This window comes from Psammomys obesus, unplaced genomic scaffold (genome assembly GCF_907164565.1).
Source record: "Psammomys obesus unplaced genomic scaffold, mPsaObe1.curated_primary_1811, whole genome shotgun sequence".
Taxonomy (NCBI): domain Eukaryota; kingdom Metazoa; phylum Chordata; class Mammalia; order Rodentia; family Muridae; genus Psammomys; species Psammomys obesus.
Window position 1 is genome coordinate 1,650,607 of NW_026590571.1, and position 12,095 is coordinate 1,662,701.

At 40.2% G+C, this 12,095-nt stretch overlaps 1 non-coding gene and 1 pseudogene across 1 annotated transcript; both read right to left on the reverse strand.

Annotated features, from left to right (window-relative positions):
• Positions 1-2,422: 2,422 nt before the first annotated feature.
• LOC129677280 (melanoma-associated antigen B16-like) overlaps positions 2,423-12,095 on the reverse strand; it is a 31,687-nt pseudogene continuing 22,014 nt past the window's right edge.
• Positions 3,296-3,367, reverse strand: Trnag-ucc (transfer RNA glycine (anticodon UCC)). The gene has a single exon. It is a non-coding gene; the product is annotated as a tRNA-Gly (tRNA).

The following is a 12,095-nucleotide window of genomic DNA, read 5'->3' on the forward strand; positions in this document are numbered from 1 at the left end:
AAATATTTATTATATAATATTATATGATGTACATAAGATATATATTATATAATACATATTACATATATATTATATATAATATACGTAAGTAACCCAAAGCAGTTCGGTGTCCAAGTCGGTTCCATAGTAATGTGTACAGAGACTGTCTCTGACATGAACTGATTGGCCTGCTCTTTGATCACTTCTCCCTGAGGGGGGAGCAGCCTTAGCATGCCACAGAGGAAGATGATGCAGCCACTCCTGATGAGACCTAATAGACTAGGATCAGAAGGAAGGAAAAGAAGACCTCTCCTATCAGTGGACTTGGGGAGGGGCATGCCTGCAGAGGGGGGAGGAAGGGAGGTATTGGAATGGGAGGAGGGAGGGAGCCACAGGGGGGATACAAAGTGAATAAAGTGTAATTAATAAAGAATTAAAAAAGAAAAAAAGTGGAGAAATCAATTATTTTCAGTTATGTATAAGTTTTTATAATCTTTGAAGAGGAAAAACTACTTCCTTCATCTAAAGCAGCAATATGTTCACTATTTATATCTTTATTAAAAATTAAGCATATGTTACTATATACAGTTCAAATCATACTAAAGATAATATATTTTAAAGTCTCTCTTGAACTGGGTATTTTCAGACTTTACCAGTCCTGGGAAATGAGTGGTAACCCAGTGGCTTTTGAGTCCCTTTTACCTATAAATATGTCCATAATTATTTGTAAATAAAGCCTTAGTTTATTATCAATATTGAGCAGCCAGAGCTGGGGGACAAAGATGGACAGTTTTGACTCTTTCTGCATGAAAATTTTGTTTAAGTAAACAAAACTACAAAGACTGTTTTGCATTCAACTTTTGGATGTCAACTTTGGAGTGCATCATGCGCTGGTCTTACTACATCTCAGTTCTCTCCACCTCAAAATTTAACTTAAAAACTAACACTGAAAATGTTTTCCTTGCCACAAACATACCGCATTTTCCTTCTTCAGTATATTTACCCTTAACTGGATCATAAGGACTGAATTACAAGTACACACTATCTATCATTTATCTTTAATCTATTAGAAGATAATGCTATCATAATCAATACATTTATAAGAGAAAGGACTACATGTTGTTTAATCTAGAACCCTAATAAAGTAAAATAACTATTGAAAAATAGAAAATGTTCATACAAAGTTTGGCTAATAAAAGAGACTGCAAATGTGAATAAAAATTTCTTGAATTTTATTACACTGGCAACTATAAAGTGAAGAAACTCCACATATATCATGTAATTTTCCTGAGAAATAGAAAGGTACAAATAATTAGAACAAATCTGTCTATGAGGTGGAAGCTTAGCAAACATGTTTTGGTACTCCAAGTAATTATACAGCCAGATGAACTTATTCCACAATTAATTTTATGTCATGACAAAGATCTTATTATTAAATTTGTGAATGGCTTTCACTGGAGTTGTTTGAAGCTAAACAATGATGCTATTATGTGCAATGATGTTCATGTATAAGGGATGAGCAGGGAAAGAAAAAATGGCATGGAACTTATACAAATTAGAACTATGCAGATAATAGACCTATCAACCTAGTTTTATTATCACCTTCTGCTGTAGGCCGCCAGCAGAGTCCAACAGTTCTTTTTTTTTTTTTTTTTTTTTTTTTTTTAAAAACATAATTTTTTTTTTTTTTTCAACTTTAAGGCCCCAACAGAGACCAACATTTTTTTTTTTTTTTTTTTTTTTTTTTTTTCACAAAGATCAACTGATTTATTATGGCAACTGACAAGGACTTGAAAGCAATGAAGATTTTTTTTCCTTATCAGTTACATTTTATTAACTCTGTATTCCAGCCATGTCCCGATCCCTCATTCCCTCCCAGTCCCTCCCTCCCTCCCTCCCTCATCTCCACCGTGCCCCTTGCCAAGTCCACTGATAGGGGGGACCTCCTCCCCATTCATCTGATCCTGTTTTATCAGGTATCTTCAGGATTGGCTGCAAAGCTCTCCTCTGTGGCCTAACAGGACTGCTCCTCCCTTGGGGGTTGGGGAGGCCAAAGAGAGTTGGGAGTGAGGATTAAAATAAATAAACTAACACACAGCACATAGGACCTTTCTGAGAGGCTCTAGTGGAGACTAGACTGGACCAGAAACCTGGCTTTATTGCAGACTGCTTTTTAAGCCAGAGTAAAAACAGCTCAGCACAATGGGTTGAATTCAAAAGGAGGTGAAACAAGAGGTGTGATTTTGACAAGCTATCCCACCTGCTGTCACAAACAAAAGAAGATGGACTTGGAAATTCTTCCCTGACTTCAGTGAAGGCCTGGTAAAACCAGTCTTTCCCTTAGATTTAAATATCAAAGCAGCTTCTAGAACAGCAGCTCCTACCAACCTTCAACTCTAAAAATTCTCTGAAATTATTAAGGAGTAATTTATCTCTGATTGTACTAGAAATGGGGGAACCTGCTGCCCATGGCACTAGATCTAGCACCAGAAGCAGAACTAAGGCCTGCATGGTCTCAAATCATGGCAAGGGTTCTCTCTTCTTCTATTAGAGCCTCTTAATACTGAGAAGGGAAAGCAGTAGGGTTTCTCCCATGAAGCTTGGCCACAAACTCTAATACTTTCATCTTACTAGTTTCAGCTCAAGCCTAGGGTCCCCACTCATATTCACACTGCACAGGATTACTATTCATTACTGTCTGGTACCACATTATTGCTCTTCACTGTTAGATCTATAAAAGAATGAGAGTGTCAACCAATCTTCTATGCAAGAGGTTTATTGGGTGGGTATGAAGATAAGGGGGTAACAGGACATGATGGGGAGAGAGAGAAAAAAAGGGGAGGGGGTGGTGAGAGAGAGAGAAGTAAGAGAGAAACAAGAGAGGCAAGAGAGTGGCCACTTGTTGGAATGTCCCTTTAAGGGGCAAAGTAACCACGCCTTCCAGGTGTGGCCACCTGGCCGGTGACACATAATGACATCATAAGTTGCTAGATAACCCAGAAGCCGATTGTGTTCTAAAATACTAACATTCACAAACTTATCAAATATAAGCTGTCTATGTTGGGATCAGTAAACAGGCACTTCTACGGCCAGCCCCAAGGGACCTGACAAACCAGTTATCAGGCATTTGTGAAGACACCCTTACTCTCTTTCTCTCCTCCTCCTCTCTCTCTCTCTCTCTTTCTCTCTTTCTCTCTCTCCCCCCTTCCCTTAATAAACCACTCACATGGAACCCATCTCGTGGTGTGATTTGTGAACCCGCATGTAACCTTCACAGGCACACATTTCCCAACATTCGCATGTTTTCTAATATTGGTGTGCTGGCCAGGAATCGAACCCGGGTCAACTGCTTGGAAGGCAGCTATGCTCACCACTATACCACCAATGCTTGTGGTGGTATAGTAACCGGGATTGGTACCCTCCAGTAAGTTCACCGAGTGGGTAATGCCGGCACCCGCCAGGGCTTCTGGATACCTATTTTTCTCCAAATTTTCCCCGAGATCTCCACTTTCTTGCTACCAGTTTGCTGCAGAGGCATCCAACACCAGCTGCATTGGTAAGTTTCCCTTTTGGTCAGCATAAACGTTTCTCTAGACAAGGGGAGAGTGACTGATGAGAGTCCGGCACCTCCCCACTATTCTTTTGCTAGACCCCACCTCTATTAGGGCCTTAGTTTACCCTGGGAGAGCTTTCTCTGTCTACACATGGTTTATTTCTCTCTCTTGCTCACTGACTCTCTCTCAATCTGCTCTTGCAGAAAGCCCTAGCTAGGCAAAACCGTGTTCTCTCGGCCGTGCCACGGGGCACCGTACCCTGGTCCCTGGCAAAAATCTGATGAGATATGGGACCAGACCAGACCAGTCTCTCTAGAGACTCGCCTTCTTCTGGGACGCTATTAAAGGCCACGTCTCTCTCGCCTCCCGATGGGTAACGCCCATATGACGCCGTTTATTCCCTCAGCTTCTCCACTGGGATGTCTTCTAAAAAGTTTTAATACTTTGGGTTTACAACCCCAGTTAAAAACTTCCAAACTCATATGCCTCTATAATAAAACCTGGGCTACATACTCTTAGGTAAGGATCTAAATTGGCCGATTAATGGCACGTTAAATCCCAGTATTTTATGGGATCTTCTTAACCATTATCAACAAACTGGTAAAGAGAAGGAGGTACCTTATACTAAAGCTTTCTTCTTCGCTCTAAAACGCCTCTCTGTTCCTCCTGTTCTCCTACTAAACTCCTTCTAACCATAAAACTAAATCCAAGGAGTTCTGCCTTTGACCCAGCGGATAAAGTTCCACCCCGCCGCCGCCTCATTCCTCCTGCCTCCTGCCCGGGTGGCCTGCTGCCCACGATGCCTGGCTCGTCCACAGGTGGTTGGGCCTGGGTATTCACCAAGGTAAACAGCCTGAGTCGCGCCAGTCACGGTGGCCGACAGCGCTCTGAGACGTGGAGACACACAGCGCCGGAATCGACTTTTCAAAACTTGATAGGGAGTTTTACAAAATTTAAAATTCCCACAAAAATACCTGGGCGCAGCCATCTTGGCTTTGGGAATAAATGGGAGGGACCTTGGTTTCATCAGAGGCTTCCACGTGGCTGGCACCATCTTTAATTCTGGCAAAGAGGCCCTGCCTCCTGTGTGCCTTCCTCCAGCCTTTCCGCGTGATCCCCCCTGCCCCTTTCCCAAGCGGCTTCTATTTAAAAGCTCTCTTCCTGATTTCTATACTCAGCTCTTATATTTTCAAATGCTTTATAAAATCTTTACAATTTTCTCATTGGGTTTACATTTAAAAGTCTTAACCATAATTAACTGTTTATCTTGTCTTTTAGGCCAACAATAAGCCTCATTTCAAATTGGTATGGATTTTTATAAAAATTCAAATTTTCATTTTACTATCCTGCTTCAAAATAAATTTTACATAATAATAAAACTTCAAAAGTTACAAATATCTGTTCAAATTGAGTTGGTTTAAAATATAAGACTATTAAATTGCTTTATACTGTTCTGCTAAGGGGTTCATTGTTACATATGAATCGTTTATCAATATTTTAAATTAAAATATATTAATTTTAGAGGTATTTATCTATGTTAAAACTGAGTCAATTTGCTACATCTCTACTATCAAAAGGTTAAAATATATTTGGCTAATTTTAAATCTGGTTTATATGGTTCTGCTAAATTGTTGGTCTTAAACTTATAGTTCAAGGGTTTGCTGCGATCTTTGTTTAGGTGTCTCAATTATATTCAGTCCTAATTAGTGCTAAATGCAAAGCCTTTGCTGTACAATTTTAATGCAAGTGGTAAGAACAACAAGATTTGCTAGCCTCTCTATAAACAATACCTGATTAAAAGGTTTGCTTTGATTTTAGTTCAAAAAGAGCGGATGTATAGTTATGCTAACAACTGCAGTTGGTTAAGATGTTGAGTGTCTTTGTTTAGTTTTTTTTTAAGGTTAAGCCTAGGATGGGTAACTATAAAGCTGCCTTTATAAATCTACTTAAAAACACAATTTAGAGCACATGATAAAGACAGAGAGAGTAACTCAAATATGCTGACCCTCAGGCTTATCAGAGATCTGATGAATATGGCATTTTAACTGTGTAAGCTTATTGTGACAGAAAGTCCCAAAGTCCTGGCAGTAGCTCCCCAAGGTCTCCAAGAAGATTTGGGCACAACGACACATGACTGTGACTCTGGATTGTGGTATGCTAACCACTGGGCAATACTGCTTCAACTGGCCCACTGCTAGGGCCCAGCCGAAACTGTGGACACCTGGAGCGTCAATGTTTCACGTTGCTAAGGGTGAGGTGAGGCCATTCTCTCATTTCTTTCTCCACAGAAACAGTCTCATCTTCTGTGCCTAGCTGGACACCTCTTCCCATGACGTTATGAGACCACAGGAGCCAGGGACAGTGCCTAGGTGATGGACTAACTAGTCATCTCTGTCATTTTGATTGGCCCATGGATTGGTATATTTATTTAGCTCATAACTTATCCTTCTCAGGTCTCTGATCACCTTGAAAGCTATGCTAAGCTAATGGTAGCTTTGCAGCTAGAGAGAAGACAATTAGATCCACTGTTAGCTCATTGATCAGTTCATTAGCTAGAACTACTGGGTACTAGATCTCTTATTAAAAGAAAAACAGGTTTGCCTTGCTCACAGAATTTGTGTTAGTTGCCTATGTCTTAAGATGTATAGCTGGATAAAAAAATATATAGCTTATGTAGGCTCTAAGGATAAAAGGAGTTTAGGTTATAAAAATAAAAGTTACACATATTTGAGAGTCTTAAAAAGTGCCTTAAGGTTGGTAAACATAAGTTATACATGTATGAGAGTCTAAAAATGTGTCTTAAGGTTGTTAATACAATTTATAAATACTTGAGGGTTCTAAAAATATTTTAAGGTTGGTAAATGCAAATTATAAAGGTTACAAGGTCTAAGGTGATTTAAGTTATCTTAAATAGGCAAAAAGGCTTAATATTTCTTCCTGTTGTTATGCTACTGTTGTATTGACCATCCAGAGTTTTGACCTTCATCAGTAGAAATCTAATTTATTAATCTGACTCTGATACAAAAACATTCCACTATACCACTATTCCACTATTATGGTCCTAAGCTTAAGATTGTAAGCCTCCATAATGTCTATGCTTATACTAAAGGTTAAAATCAAGTGAGTTTCCCTTTTATTTCATAAAAGGCTTTTACCTTTTCAGAGTTCACCTTAAAAAAATACTTATTTCTTTAACACATATGTATGTCTACTGCCTTTTTCTCAATGCACAGTACAATTGTGATACTAACATGTCTAAAGTTTTATCTCCTTCTTAAAACTTAAAAGTAATTCTTGTAAGCTGCAGAAAGTCCACCTAAATCTACCTCTCAGGACAACTAGATTCCAGATAAGTACTGCACTTATTGCCTATCTCAAAAGGTGGGACTCCTCCCCTTTCCCTGGTTTTGGGACTTCCTTTCCTGGCTACCAGACTGCTGTTTACTGCATGCAACCACTGGCTAGATTGGTGAGTTCACTCCATTTTCTCTGCATACACACCTCTCTTGGTAGGGGAAGCTTGACCACAAAGCTCTGACAACTTCCTACTATCTTTTGAGACCCCTCCTCCGCTGTAGCCTTAATTATCTAGGTTTGACCCTCTCTGCTGACTTTCATTTTCGGGCCACACTCTCCCTTGGGCGGTACACCCCCTGTATGGGTTCCTTCCCCCCTCGCTCGCTCATGTGCTCACTCGCTCATGGGAAGGTCCCCTCTCCTGTACGGTCCCTCTACTTCTCTGCCCCCAATGGGAGATGACAAGATGCCTGTCCCTCCAGACAGGCTGGAGAATTTCAGGTTTCTACACCTAGTGCCAGCTGGCACTAGGGCCTCTAAGTTTACATGCTTGTGTAACCAATCCTCACCTCAATGACAAGTCTAAAACAAAGCCTTCTTTAAATATTGCCAGTGATTGGGTAAATAAAGGTCCCTCCAGGTAGACAGAGGTTCCCATGTACAAACCTCATCGATCCAAACCTTTCAACGTATACCTACAGGATTTTCTCCATACTCAACTTTATCTTTTGCCTATATATGTGTTTCAGTGTCCTGCCAGACACAGATGTTTCCTATAGCCACAACAGTGCAAAAGCAACTACAGGTGTTCAACTATGACCTCATGGAACTCCAACAACCTACAGGTGTTCGGCTCTGACCTCACAGAATTCCAACAAGCTGGACCTGCAGCTTCCCTCTTAGCCATGGATGTTCTCACAGACCCTGAAAAGCATCAAAACAGCCTATTCTTCCTGGACTTGGCCAACACTTCAGCCTTTTGACCTCCCTACAGTGCCCCCAGTGTCAGCAGGAAGTAGCCAAAAGAGAATCTATGCCCGTTATTCACTTGTTAACAAAAGGCTGAAGTGGTGTGCTTCAGGACCAGGACAAGCAGCTCCAGGTTCTCCCAGTGTTCCCCAGTCCCTACCTGCTGCCTTGAATGGCTGGCAACTCTCTGTTGACAACCCTCTACCCTAAATTTTCCAGGGCAGAGACTTCTCTTATTGTTAACCTTGCAACCTGACCATTTTGTTGCTATAACTCTTCTCTTTTTCTCAACCTCTTGCATGACAACCAAGAGCTGCTTCCAATGAGCCTAAATTTATATACTTTAATTTACCTTATAAAAGGCAGCCCAAGCTCCCTATTTTTAATTATAGAAAAAGGGAGGAATGTTGGGATCAATAAGCAGGCACTTCTACGGCCAGCCCCAAGGGACCTGACAAACCAGTTATCAGGCATTTGTGAAGACACCCTGACCACCTGGAATTACCTGCGCATGCCCTGGGTCACCCTATAAAAGAATTTGAGCCCTCCCCCCTCTCTCTCTCTTCCTTATTCTCTTACTCTTACTCTCTTTCTCTCCTCCTCCTCTCTCTCTCTCTCTCTCTTTCTCTCTTTCTCTCTCCCCCCCTTCCCCTAATAAACCTCTCACGTGGAACCGATCTCGTGGTGTGATTTGTGAACCTGCGTGTAACCTTCACAGGCGCACATTTCCCAACATTCGCACGTTTTCTAACAGTCTAGGGTTGCCAAAGAAGAATTGTTTCATCCTAGCATAGATTCTCACTGGATTCAACACTTCACAAATCTCATCTTCAGTGGCACAGTTGTCTTTCAGGAAAACTGCCCCCAGGATTATTATCACAGGAAACCTGTCTTAGGAAAGCTATACTCATCACTGTACATCTCAACATAGGTGAGACCTAATTTGACAAAGAGGGCATAGTAGTGGTTGACAGGATCTGTTTCCTTTACATCCAGGCCAAAGACTTTTTTTGCTCAGCAGCTTTCATGAGGATTTCATAAAAACAAAATTCTTCTTTTGTTTGCACCTCCCCTCAAATTAAGTTGGCAGAGGTAACCCAGTAGGTTGAAAAGGGTCCCAAAATCTCACATTGTTAGGAGTCCTACAAGAACGAATAAAAAGTAAAACCCTTCTCCGAAAGACTAAAATTGTGTCTTCTTAGAAATTTAGAAGTAAATGGTCACGTCCTCCTTATTTGAAAATTCTCTGGATAAAAGGCAAAAACTAAATTTCGTAGAATGTCTGTGTGTTGTGGTCATCTCCTCACTGCTGAGGAGCCTTATTTAGAAGCAAACAGCAGGTTTGTCTTCTTTATTGGAAATATACCTATGTCAGAAGATGACTACTTCCTCTCTCAGATCCTACCACATGAAGTGAACTGTTCAGAATTTTGCTACCTTCATGTTAATTATTTAAAGGAATGAATCAGGGTAGTAAATGTGCTATTGTTCTGCTCAGTTCACGAACCCCAAAAGACCAGGAATAACTAGACTCCACTGTAAATACATGAGGTTCTTTTATAGTAAATTACAAGCTGCAGCTTGGGCCTATACAGCTCCACTGCCAAAGCGGTGGGAGCTGAGCGCCCTTGCCCAGGTTAGTTGGGTGATTTAAAGATTCTGGTCCATCCCAGCATGCCCAAGGCAGGGGCAATTCCTGCCTGGCAAGCATCTATTGGTCAAAATGCTACATTTTTAATCGATTGGCTATAGGAAGGTTCCCAGGCCATTAATGATCTGGTGTCCCTCCCTAGGGGGCTGGACCAGTTTCCTAGCAACTGTATCTCTAGTGGGTGAGGAAAGAATACAGTAAGGTGGTCCTTCCCCTCAGGGTATTACTGGACTTCTCCACCCACCTACTTCAGGTCTTAATAATAGCTACTAATTTATCTTTTGGTCTCTCACTATCACTCCTATATGGGTCACTCACTGTTCATTCAAGCTATATAACATAAATCTCGACAATATTTGAGACCCATTTATTTTGTTGAACTGATGTTTAATCTTACTTCTTGTGTCCCTGGGACCCCAAAGGAGGAACCTAAAAACATTAAATTCATCCATTTATCCCCTACAATCTGTAAATAAGTTGAGACTGGTTTGTTGAGATCACTCTGTTCTTGGGTGTATGTCCCTATCTGCCTCATTAAATGTCCTTTCTTTATCCAATGGAAGTGTCTAGAATATAATTTGTTTGGAACAAAATATTTATTAGCATGTCTTCAATTGGCAGGAGAAAGAAATCACTTTTCATTATAATCTGGCAGTCTTGGCCAAGGCCTCCTCAAGCACATAGGGAAACTGAGCAGGGTTATATTAATCCAGATATTCTGAGATACATGATTCCATGGGGCCCTTAGTCAAAGGTTTTATTTGAAGTACCGATTCAGCTATAGTTCCTACATTTTGATAGCTACCAGTTCAACTCCTTGCTAGAATCAGTTCTCATCTCTTTAGATATCTTTGGGAAGGGTATAAGAAATCTGTCTGCCAGAATCCATCTTACCACTATGACAACAGAGGCTACCACCACGTGGAGACCTATACATTTGGAAAGGTAATCTCTCAGACTTCTTCCAGGGTCTTGCCTTTTATTTTGGCAGTGTTTGGGACATTTTATACTACTTCATATGACAAAGGTTCACAACAACAAAACTTCCCCTCATAAAAACTGTTAGGAAGAGGAGGAATAATTATCCACTCCTAAGGTACCCTGGACTAACAACAGTATTAGAATTTTGTTTGGCCTCTTCTGCCTATTATGGGTAGCAGCCTTATTCTTATCTGTGTTTCAGTCCAGATTCCTAGTAGTGCTGTGTATACATCTTTCTTAATCTGAGACTGCTATTCTAACAACTATATTGACTTTTGAAGGAAAAAGCAATGAAATTTCATGTACCACTTAAAAATCTCAAAATCTGAATTCCAAAATGAAGCATATGAAGATAACAAGTATAACAAAACAAATGATTCTTAAATATTTATTCAATGTCTAGACATCAGTTACTAATACTGTAAAAACTCTTTGCCCTTGCTAGTCTGTTATGTTCATGGTTTTTTTTTTTTATTTTTTAGTGTGAATCTCCAGAATTATTAGGGAACCAAAGAAAGATAAAAAGGCATCCTTCATATCTACATTCCAGTATCCAAGTTCTAACATTATAGGGGGACATTGCAAGGCCACCTCTGCTCTAAGGTGGATGGGTTCCCTAATTGCTAACCCAGAATAGTTACCTTAGACCTTGAAAGCACTTTTGAATCCTCCCTTCAATTTTCTGGCTTCAGTGGTTCAGATCAAAGGCCATAGCTCATTGAAAAAAAGGAAAACAATGACATAAAGGGTGTTCCTTGTGGATGTACCTTCCAAAGTTCTTCCACAGCTGAGCAGAGTGCTAGATAAGAGCACCCTGATAAGCCATTTCTTTTGGAGAATGTAGTCTATGTGGCTTTCTATCATTCAAAGAATAATTCCTTGAACCTTTGGTCTATTGCTCTTAGTTTGGAATTTATACTCTTACTGTAAGGTATCCTTTCAAATAAATCCATGAAATAGTTGTCCCAGTTTGTTTCTTTTGTGCTGTGATAAAATACCAAAACAACTTAGGAGGAAAGGGTTTATTTCATCTTCAGGTTATATTCCATCACTTAAGGAAGTTAAAGAAAGAACTCAAGGCAGGAATCTAAAGGCAGGACCTGAAGCAGAAACCATGGAGGAATGCTGCTTACTGGCTTGTTTTATCAGATAATTTTGTGGTCTTAAAAAGAATGTCCTCTATAGGCTCATATATTTCTTTCTTTCTTTTTTTTTTTTCTTTTTTCTTTTGGCTGATATATTTTAATGTTTAGTCATCAGGGAGTAGCACTATTTGTAAGAAGTAGAAATATTAGGAGATGTGGCCTTATTGGAGAAAATGTATCACTGGCAATGGACTTCAAGATCTCAAAAGCTCATACCACTGACTCCACATCCCCCCTCCATATTTCTGCCTAAGGATCAGGATGTAGCTTTCAGCTAGTGCTCCAGTGTCTGTCTACATGCTGCCATGCTTAAAACCACAATGATAATGGATTAAATCTCTTAAACTGTAACCCAAAGAAATAATTTTTCTCCTATAAGACTACCTTGGTCATGGAGATTCTTCACAGCAATAAAATAGTGACTAAGACAGACAGTGATACCAGGGAATGTAGTATTGCTATGAGAGGCTTGACCATTCTGCTTGTTGGCAAATGTGGATTTTGGATTAGGAAAGCGGT